The sequence below is a fragment of the Corvus moneduloides genome, chromosome 1 (assembly GCF_009650955.1).
Source record: "Corvus moneduloides isolate bCorMon1 chromosome 1, bCorMon1.pri, whole genome shotgun sequence".
Classification (NCBI taxonomy): domain Eukaryota; kingdom Metazoa; phylum Chordata; class Aves; order Passeriformes; family Corvidae; genus Corvus; species Corvus moneduloides.
The window spans coordinates 149,165,334-149,177,474 of NC_045476.1; positions in this window are offsets into that span (position 1 = coordinate 149,165,334).

Below are 12,141 nucleotides of genomic sequence, written 5' to 3' on the forward strand. Positions count from 1 at the left end.
GGCAGCAACTGGCCCGCAAGAATGTAGAACTGTAGGAGGAGATCAGGCTTGAGAATATCTAAGAAACTGGAAGGTTCACAAATCCATGAGACCTGATGAGGTGCATCACCACTGAGTGATCACCACTGAGAAAAGTGGAGAATGAACTTGCTAAGCTATTATCCATCATATTTGAGAAGTCATGGCAGTTTGGTGAAGTTCTGGCTGGCTGGAGAAGGAGAAATATAACCCTCATTTTTAAAAAGGGGAAAAGGAAGATACAGGTAACTACAGGCCAGTCAGCCTTGCTTCTGTGCCCAACAAGATCATGGAGCAGATCGTCCTGGATCCTCCATGAGAAGGTACATAGAAAATTAGGAGGTGATTGGTGACAACCACCATGGCTTCAATAAGACAAAGTCATGCCTGACAAATTTGGTGACCTTCTATGATGGGTAGATCCTTACAGTGATGGTAGATAAAGGAAGAGCAACAGACGTCATCTACCTGGCCTTGTGCAAAGCATTTGACATTTTTCCACATGACGTTCTTAAGCTGGACACATGGGTTTGACAAATGGACAACGGACAACTTGGTTGTAAAAGGAATTGGCTGGATTGCGTCACTCAGTGGCTCAGTGTCCAAGTGGAGACCAGTGTTGAGTGGTATTCCTTAGGACCTGGTGCTGTTTAAAATCTTTGTTGGTTACATGAACAGTGGGATTGAATGCACTCCCAGCAAAAACAGTGTGGCCAGCAGGTCAGCAGAGGTGATTCTTCTCCTCTACTCTGCTCTTGTGAGACTCTCCCTGAAATTCTGTGTCCAGCTCTGGGGCCCCCTAACATAAAAGGAATTGGACATGTTGGAGAGAGTCCTGAGGAGGAACATGACAATGATCAGAGGGCTAGAACATCTCTCCTATGAAAATATGCTGAAAGAGTTGGGATTAATGAGAAGAAAAGAAGGCTTCAGGGAGACCTTATAACATCTTTCCAGTATATAAAAGGGGCCTACAAGAGATCTGGAAAGGGCCTTTTACAAGGACAAGTAACAACAGAACAAGGTGTAGTGGCTCTAAACTAGGTAGGTTTGGACTAGATATTAGAAAAAAATTCTTTATTGTGAGGGTGGGGCACTGGAACAGGTTGCTCAGAGTTGTGGATGCCCCACCCCTGAACGTGTCAAGGCCAGGTTGGATGGGCCTTTGAGCAACCTGATCTAGTGGAAGGCCAAGGGCACAGGGAATGGAATAAGGTGATCTTTAATGTCCCTTCAACCCCAAACATTCTATGATGCTACCTATGATTATCTATCCTCTTTTTCTTTATAGCATTTGGTTCAATAAACGGTGTTTAAATGAATTTGGAGTCTGAATGCCTTTCTTACTGAGGTCATGATGAATACTAACGCTGGTACATTGCAATAGTTTAAGCCTCATCTCTGGATTTGGTCGGCTGCATTCTTGATTGGTTTACAGCAATGTACATCCATTGTAATGTGGTAGTAAGATGTAAGTTTATGAACAAAAAAAGTTAATGCATAAGATACTGTTTGATGGCTCCACATCAAATATGTGTTTTGGGCTGTTGTCGTATTTTTTCCAATTACATGTCAAAAGAATGTACTTCATATTAAATTCTTCATATTCTTTTGTCATTGTACTGCAGTTAAATGACTTAATTTGACCAACTATATGATGGTTATTTATAGATTTGAGTGGCTATTAAGGATTCATTTATAAGTTGTGAATAATAACAGTCTTGTGAGAATTAGCTTACAATATTGCCTATGAATATGTATGCATTATTGCAATATTCATCCTTCAAAAGGCTTGAGAGAGGGAATGGTACAAATAAAGCACACAGTAAGTGCTAAATTCATAAAAGTTTATTTTGCAATTTCTAGACTGCTCTCTGTGGACAAAATGTGTGGAACAAAGATGGATGACAGAATGCAAAGTATCTGTTCATGACTAATATCCTGGGGTCAAAGGATTTTTAAAGTAATTACCTTAACAATTTCGGGGCAACAGTCAGCTCTTGGCTATGTTAATGGAAATATTCCCACACACTGGAAATTTGGGTGGTGGGATCTGCTCAAAATTGAGGCGGATTTTAAATTGATAAGTCTGTATTTCAATAAATTTCACAGATTCAATTTGGATTTTTATTTATTGTCGCTTTTTTTTAAGAATAGGATAGATGATGCATAACCATGTTCAAATTCATATATGATTTAGACGGCCTTTATTTATATGTGTATGTGTGAATAAGGGGAGTGTAACTCTACAAACCAGAAGATGTCCTTGGAAGGGGAGTTACTTCTTTTTGTAATAGCCATCTCTAGATAATATGATCACCAAAAACTCTTGTCTTAAATTAAAATTATTAGAAGTGGTTAATGTAAATTATACTATTGCATTTAGGAACTAAACATCACTTATTTTCTTCCCTGTCATTCAATATTAAAGCTTTAAGGATCCTCATATTTATTAGAAATAGTATCACTTTCAATTTAAATGTACTAAATCTCTTGGAATCACAGGTTCTCAGATTCTGACTCTGACATTGTAGCTTGAATTAGCTGTCCACATTTTCCAAAGTAGAATTGCAACTATGCTATCTGTGTTTAAGTAATCCATTGGTAGTTTGTTTGTTTTTTTAAATCCTATTGCTTCTTGGAAGTCTCAATTCTTCCAAAGGGCAACCCTATCTAACTTTTCTCTTCACAAAACCCGATTCCTGGTCTACTTGACTTCAGTCAGTCCTTCCTGGACTTCCTCTACCTAGCTGTCTTCTGAAAATACCTGTCTTTAAACGTATGCACTAAGCTGTGTCAATGCTGTGGGATAATCTGTTTAAGACTATTTTATAAATGTGGCATATCACAGTACCATATTAGACTATTACGATAGATAAAGCTGAGATTATGAATAAGGTAACAAATTCCAGTATATCTAAATCTAGGCAAATGTCATAGGGTTGCTCAGATACATTGCTGAAAGATGGAACTATCCATTAGCTATTTCTAGTCTATATTCAGACTGAAGCAGGGCTATGTTTACATGGCTTTGAGAGACTTCTGTAGTTTCAGTGAGTAATGAGTATGTTTCATGGATATAGGAGAAATATTTAAAGTCTGAAGGGTTGGAAGAACCACATTCAATATTTTAAGAACTTTCTGGCAATATCTTTTATTCACTGGAAATGATTTTTAAGAACTTATGAAAGTACCAGATTGTTACACTGGGGATACTATAACACGATGTATTAAACCAGGAGGCCCATAGACGTAAATATATATGGACTGATTCTTGATAGATGTTTCAGAGATATTTATTTCCCCAGCCGCATGGCTGAGGATCTGCAGAGGAACTCTTCAATCGCAGGACCCGAGGGTCCTTGCCCGCTCAGGGGAACACAAAACAACCAATGGGGAATGAGGCTGACCAGGGGCTAGGGAAACTCCGTGCCTCCCCCCAGGGCCCCTCTCCCAGGGCTACATGGAGGGGGGAGGGACCCTGACACCAGATGACTGAAAAATTAATATTCAAAAGGAGCTGAGGGAATGAACTTGGTAACTGTATGGTGAGTAGGTCATCAGTGATCATAGACTAGCAAATGAGAAAGCCATAAATTTGTCAAAAGAAGTCACATAAATATGTAAGAGCCAGACATATAAGATAGATAAAACATTACCCACAAACTCTCATGAACATCATTTTATTGTAAAGGACATGAGAGTTACAGTACTTGATTGGAACCAGAAAAGAGGAGGGAGAATATTAATCAAAGTAGCTGCTTTAACTGCACCACTGTGATGTGTTTATAATGGTGGGTCCAGAGTAGAATTGATGTTAGAAATATTTGTGTGTAAAAATTCTTAGCAAAACCTGAGAAGATGGTCAAGAGTTTGAAGAATTTAATAAAACTTCTGATTTGGACAATACAATGGTATATAAAATTCCCAAAATTGAAAATGGCAAGGCCACTCATAAATTGTGCTAGAACAAAACCTTGCAAAATACAAAGCAGTGTCTGGACAAAATCTGTTTATTTTGAGCTCATAATTTGTTTTGTTTTGGTTTGGTTTGGTTTGGTTTTGTTTTTAATGAAGAGATTATTGAGAAATTTTTCTAGTTAAAAAATCCATTGCCCAGAAATGGAATGGAGATGAAATTAAGACTGCATTTAATTACTGGGAATGTCACTGTTTTTCCTCTACCTTATTGTGAAAACAAATGGTACTGTATACTGTCATGTAAAAAAGGCCTAACCAGACAAGCCATTGGTTTGAATCACAGTAAGCCTCCATTTTCATATAATAATCTTTTCCACACCTTTTACCAATGTTTTGACTACCTAATTATCCTTTATTGCTTGCTACTTTCTTTACTGTCAGTCTAGTAAATTAGGAAAGGGGAAATAATTTGATAAATACACAGAAAAATAAGAATACATAATACTTTTTGGTTTTACTAATAACCTTGCCATTCCCAGTTATCACAGTTGACATATTATTTCAAGGGAATAAAATGAAACCAAATACAAGGCACTTCCCTCTACCAGTTTTTCAGGATAGTTACAGAATGCATCTGTGAGGCTATATGGATTTTTTTTTTTCATTAGTTACATGCTATGAACTCAAAAACCTGGAAATGTGTCTGTAAAAAATTTAGATAATATACACAGATAAAATAGCAGGTTTCACCCAAGACACAGCTAATAGCTGTAAAACTACATTAAAATGTAGTTTTAAGTGTATTAAAATGGAACTCAGTACAGATAAATATGAATTATATTGAAAACAAACCCATAAAATATTAGAGCAAAAAGCAGAGGAAAATATTTTGTTAAGTCCACTTAATAGTTCAGGTTTCTTCCTAGGCAGAAACAGATTGTGCTAATACAGTGAACAAAAGTACTATTACTAACCTTGTCACAGCCATTTATCATTTTCAACCATCTGCAAACCATTTAGCAATCTGCCTCTTCAGGTCCATGTATTAAAAAAATGGAAACACAGTAATACAAACATTTAACAAAGTTAAATATCTTGAGGGAAAAAATATGCATTACATGTAGGGTGTCAGGTTGGTTTACTTTGGTTTTGGTTTTTTTTTTTTATCAATTTTTACCTTTAAAAAGAATTTCTAGAACACATACAGTACAATTACTGGAAAAATTCTGTTAGACCTAACCCTACTACAACAGAACCAGTGCCTTGGTCTCAGCCTGAACTTGAGGTTAGGGTCTGGGTTCAGGGAAAAACAGAGCTACATATGCAAAACACAGCTGGCATGGCATTATGAAAGGGGACAGCATGCTTCCAAGGAGCCCTGGCCATGTGACATTCTTCCCTGGGACCATGGCTGGGGACTTTGGGTAAAGCACAAGGGTTTGAGTTCAGGGTTTAGAGAAAAAGAAGGCTTCTCTTGTTGCAAGTTCTCTCGGGTAACTTTTTGACTTGTCCTTAATTAATGCTACTGATACACTATCTGCAATTATGTAACCTTTCTTTTTGTTTATGTGGGTAGCATTTTCCAGCACAGCAACACTTTTGCTTTTGAGTGCTGTTAGTCTCATATGGGTTTTTATCATTTGCATGCACCTGCATATTTCTATTTTGTTGTTTAATGTGATGCATGGGAAGTACATAACTGTAGGCTTTGAGTCACCTAGTCCCTGCTTCCTTTACATGTCTTGCTTGTGTTCTTTGGCTTGTTTTAAAGAAACTAAAGCACAATTCTCAACTGAGAAAATAATAGTAATTTCAGTACTTGACAAATGTCATCTAATAATATTGTGAACAGAAGCTTAACAGCTGATCAGCGTTAATTCTGATTAACATACTTCAGTCAATACTAACAAAATCCTGAAGTGTCACAACCAGTAGTACATGCATACTTCTCTATATGGAAAGTCTATTGAACTTGAGGTAAAGCACAATATCTACAAAAGATCATAATCTTCATATTTTTTATCATTATCACTTGCTTCACTGGTGAGAGCTCATATGGGACCATGTTTCTCCTGTCCCAAACAGAGCACCTGGGAAGAGTTTTCCCTTTTCTGTTTCCTCTGTCTCACTGTCTCTTTCCCCTTCTCTCTGTTAATTTTGTGGGTTTGGGGTTTTTTTTGGTGTTGGAGTAACTTTCATCATCAAGCTGATGTATGCTGTTCACTATAGTTTCCATCAACAAATTTCTGCACACAAGACTGTTCAGTCTCCTTTGTGTAGCAAAAGAGAAATTTTCTTCAACAATATTTTCCTCTGGGCAATAGTTAGGTGTTTTCTAAAGGTTAGCATAAAAGTTAGTTAGCGTTGACAAAAAGAATAGAGTGAGTGGGAGTGGATGTGAAGTTGTGTTATTAAAGGAAAACTTTGAAAACTTTCCTAGAGGTTTCAGAATTATTTCTCATTTATATAGACTTTCACTCATTTTTTCCCTACTTTCAGCCAACTAAAGGGCTTAATTTTTTTCAAGTTTTGTATATTTTTTTCATGCTCTTTAGAAAACTGCTTTTAAATTCAGTGTCTGTTGTTTGGGAGAGAAATAACATTACATTCACTACAGTGTCTCCTAAAATCTTCATCTTTCTGAACTACAATGGCCTAATCAAATCTATTAAAAGTCACTTGAAATATGGTGTTTATTTTATGAGTGCATATATAATTTTCTAAGCAAACTATTAATGCAGAATCATAGAATCGTAGACTGGGATCTCTAACATCATCCCTCCCATGGATAGGGTGCTCATATCTCCATCCAGCCTGATATTGAACAGTTCTAGGGATGGGGTGTCCACAGCTTTTCTGGACAACCAGTTTCAGTGCCTCAATTCCCTCAAAGTTAATAATTTTTTCCCAATATCTAATGTAAACTTACCCTCTTTCAGTTTGAAGCCATTCCCTCTTGTCCTACGTACCCTTGTAAAAAAGTCTTCATTTGTGTTATAGGCTCCCTTCAGGTACTGAAAGGCTGCAGTTTGATCAACCCTGAAGCCTTCTCTTTTCCAGGCTGAACAAATCCAATTCTCTCAGCCTCTCCTTATATAAGAGCTGCTCCAGCCGTCTAATCATCTTGGTGGCCTCCTCTGGACTTGCTCCAGCAGGCCTGTGTCTTTCTTGTACTGAGGACCCCAGAGCTGGACATGGTACTTGAGGTGGAGACTACACCAGCATGAAGTAGAGGGGCAGACCCACCCTTCTCCACCTCCTGGCCATGCTGCTTTTGAGGCAGCCCAGGACATGTTTGGCTTCCTAGGCTGCAAGTCCACATTGCTGTCTCATGTCCGGGCTCTCATTCACCAGCACTCCCAAGTCCTTCTCAGCAGGGCTGCTCTCAATCTGATCACCCCTCAGCCTGGATGGATACTCAGGGTAGCACCTTGTACTTGGTTTTCTTAAACTTGATGAGATTCCCATGGACCCACTTCTTGAGCTTGTCCAGGTCCCTCTGGATGGCATCCTATTCTTCAGGTGTGCTAAAAGCACCACTCAGAGTGGTGTCGTCTGCTAATCTGCTGAGAGTGCACTTGATCCCTTTGTCTGTGAGCTAATGAAGATGTTAAATAACACTGGTCCCAATATAGACCCGTGAGGGACACCAGTTGTCCATTGCGACTTAGAGCTATTGACCACTACCCTCTGGGTGCAACTGTCCAATCACTTTCTTACCCATCTAACAGTCCACTCATTGAATGCATCTTTCTGCGTTTTAGAGAGAAGAATGTTGTGGGGGACCATGTCAAAGACTTTACAAAAGTCCAGAAGAATGACATCTGCAGTGCTTCACTTGTCCACTGATGCAATCACTCCATCATAGAAGGCCATTAGGTTGATCAGTCAGGACCTGCCCTTGGTGAATCCCTGCTGGCTGTTTCAAATCACCTCCCTATTCTCCATGTGCCATAGATAGCCTCCAGCCAAACAACAGGAAGCTGTTATTAAAATGCCACATCGTAGGATTTTTTTCCATATTTACAAAAACGCTGATTTTCAGTAGTGTTTGATGACAAGTTATATTTTCTCATTTCTTTTTTTGTTATAATGTTCAAATTAGAATGTACTTTCCTAAAGACCTTGATAAATGCTACCATGATATATTTCTGAAGTTCCCCAATAATGTATTCTCACCTAAAAAGGTCTTATTGCATTTATATTCAGACCTTTGAAAAAAGTCCACTACTTGGAGAATATCAGCATAGTGTATGGACCTAAGTGTAAGGCTCTTATTGCTTATCTTCATGGACAGCATGTTTTACCTTTTCCTTCTGTAATTAGAATCTTACAGGAGCTCTCTAAAATGAAACAAAGCCATAAATTGAAGACCGAAATAATGGAAACTTGTAACACCCTGCTCTTTCCTGTGTATATCAACAATGACTCAAGCTTTTGAATTATATTTAGGGACAAGGTCACCTCTTCCACACAGCAGTATAGATCCCTGCTGAAATAACTTAACTGAAGTCAAGACAATTACACCTTTCTAAATCAAGAGGTATATCAGGAGAATTAAGTTCTCCTGCATACAAAATAAAGATTAACGAATGTAAAGGCTGTTTGGCAGCATGCAGAATAGTGACATCCTGAGATATTTATCAGACCTTTATCAGAAATTTATCAGGGGCTTTTAAGCTTTGAATAACAAAGTCTAGCACAGGGTGAAAAATCTTGATTCTACAAATACTCTATGGAAAAGTTTCATCAAAAAGTAATTTAAGTTATGCAAATAAATATGACAAGTCTGAATAAAGAATTTTCAGTGTTTTGAATGCCAGTTTTGAATTCAGCTCCATTACAGGAGGAAATACCACAGGTCTTGTGGTACATCGTAATACAATCTTTACATTAATTCCTCATTAACCATCTCCAAAAGTTGATGAGAATCTTACACTTCAGAAAGACCTGTGTCATTTTACTTATCTAACAGTATAAGTACTTTCCAGGATAACTGTATTCCTGTCTCTTAGAAAAATAAGGCATTTAGTTTTTATTGTAATAATTGTATACAATTTTTCTAAAAATTTTTGAAATTGACATCCATCTGGGACTTTTAAATTTCTATTTTTTGTCATTATTTTTTGTCATTTCACTTATTTGGATCAACATTTTATAATAAATTTAATTAGCTATTTTTGCTAAATGCTAAATTCTTTTAGAAGTAATTTGCTTTATCTAGTTGTTAATAAATCTTTTGTCTCACAAATCTGTGTTTTTAGTGAAGTATGGAGTAATTAGTAGAGCTATTGCTAGTGGATTTATTCATTATGTGTGAGTAGAGAACAGTAAGATTCCAAGACCAATGTACATTAGTGCACAAAGCAAGACAAGATTAATTACCAGTTATGTTACTGCAAGGTAAATGATTTTGCTTTAAATTTTTGTATTAAAACACTCAAGGTATGTTTTCCCATAAAACATTCACTAGACAGTGTACCTAAAAGAAGCATATTAATCTGCTTTCAAAAAATGCAGAATCATTTCATTATGGCAGAGAAATTTATTTTGGTTAGTTTAGCAACATGACAATTTGAAACAAGTTTCTGATGTACTGGTTTGATGCCCTCAGCCATACAGATCCATTCATTTACTGAACAAGTTATACTGAGATTATTTATGAAGAGCAATGCTATTTAGTAGATTTTTATGCCTTAGTCATACATGAAGCTTTTGTAAGCTTTGCAGCTTTTCTACTCATGAAGCTATTTGTTCAAACAAGACAGTTGTTGGAGTACGTCACTAAATCACTTTTTCTTGTTCAGTCTTAAGTCACTAGGAAGCTGCATATTACTGTTTCGTCTGATAATTCCAACTCACCACTGTGCGCAATAAGGTTTTCCACTCTTTAGAGATAACCTTTTTTTAAATAATAAGTAAATAATAGGTTTGTATAACTGTGTTAGCAACCTATCACATTATTTATTACCAAAGCAATTTTTGTCACATGTGTGGACTTTGTTGGATATTTAACATATTAGTATTTAACATATTTAATTAGCAAATGAAATACTACACAGTGCTTGATCAAAACCGATTTTTGTTTGATTTTTAATTCTCTACTTCAGCAGATTAGTTCAGTAAAGCACAGAATCCTATGGATAAACCTCAAAAATGGCGGGGGGAACCTTAATTTTCCCTAATATTAGGAGATTCTTTATGATGAAAGACAAATGTGTTAACATGAAATTCTCATCTATATTGTATAACACAAAATCGTTACTTCAAATTATGCACAACCAAGGTCTTTCTGCTTCTGAAGTCACCAGTAAAGAGTAAAACTGACAGAAATTAGCTCACCAAACCAATTTTTAAAGAATGATCAGTGAATTCATAACTTGCTTAAAGACGGGCAGAAAAAAAAGAGCAATTATAATAATAATAAATAATCATAAAAATTATAATAGAAATTAAAAAAGGTTATTTTTTTAAGACCTGTTCTTTTACAAGATGATTTTAAGAATCTTGCAGTGTCTCTATAGACACCGGATAATCCAGAATTGTGGTGTTTTGACAGCTATTTCATATGAAATTGTATGCTTTGCTTTACATATTTACCCATTCTAAGCATCCATTTACATATAACTGGCCGGTAACTTCCCCATCTGTTAAGGAAATGCAGTGATAATAATAGTAATAACAATAACAATGAGATAACATTGCAGCAATTTATCATTATAACTGAGCATTCTAAAATTCTCCAAACAAAATCACTCAAATCAGTCTATAATCTATTTCTTTTACTTAGCACTCTAACTGTTCCTGAATATAGTCAGCCAGTTTGGTGTGAAAAATAGAGGGGGAAAAAAAAGAATCCTGCTGTTCTTTATACTTTTCCTGATCCACTGCTCAGATTTTTGGGGAATGGGAGAAGGAGGAAGGGAAATTTGCAAGGATTTATTTCTGACAGAAAAATTTGTTTAATGTGACACCATAGGCATTCTAACACATGTGGAACAGAAAACAATAAAAATTGAAAATTTCCTTGAAGAAACAAGTATTTGGGTCCTTTGCTACAGAAAGAATGCTTAGAACCAAGCTGCTTACTATCAACATAATTGATAATTAGTGAAGAAATATTACCTAGATATCTCAATGTAAATCTTTACTGTATTTCAAGGACTCCTGCTTAATACATTCCTGGGTTTCACAAATGTTCAAAAATTTTGCAGTGAACCTTCTAATCACTTTGTTCTCTTTCAATGTTCTCAGTCAAAAGGATGCAGTTGATCTGCAATGATACATTCCTTTTTCACAGTCAATAAGCAAAGGTTTTCCTGATATCTTAAATGGTGAAATTGTTTAGACAACTCTCTGCAAGGGATGCCAAACCATTTGATCAGCAAAGCCACCAGCTGCTTGTGAGTAATTAATTTTTCTCTGATTATCTTTTTCTATGATATATTTTTCTCCAGATCAATGCAAAACTGTTTGTTTTAAATGTCTATATTTGCTGAAATAAAATATATTTCTTAAAATATTCAGTACAAATGAATGCTCTATTTTATCGACTATTTTGTAAAGCAACTGCTTTTCTATGAGGACATGAATTAAATTATAAAATTTCATATTTCAGAGTTTGGAAAAATTAATGTCTGTAGCCCTGTGATGACAGATACTTTTCTTATGGTACTTTTTACTATAATAAGCAATTAATCTTGATCTTGGACAAAATTTAGTGGACATCTTTTGTCATCCCATAACCCCCAAACTTTTGCCTGAAGCTCCTTCGCTGTTCAGTGAATCCTTTTCTTTGCTTTTCTCTCTGCTGTCTCCAGTGGGCTAGTTTTCCCAGTGTGATCCAGAAATGAGTGCAGAATGAGCCAAATCAGTGAGGAAGTACAGTTCTGTTAACCAGAGTGGGACATTTGTTCATGCAACTAGAAATTTTTTCTTCATGATTTTCCACAGCAGACATTTCTTTTGTTTATTTTCTTTCTTAGTACAGGCAAAAAAATGCATTTGTCTTTGCTCTCTGAACTTTTTAATTTTTCCTCTAATCTTATAAAACACTGTGGGTGGTCAGCATCATTCTTCAGTTGCCACTATAGAAGAAGTCAAGAGGAGTGGAGATACTGTCATAAAAGTTCAGAGCTTGCAGGATCACGCCCACATGAAGCAAAACAAAAGATCTGTCTTCTCAGAAAAGGTTACTCAGTG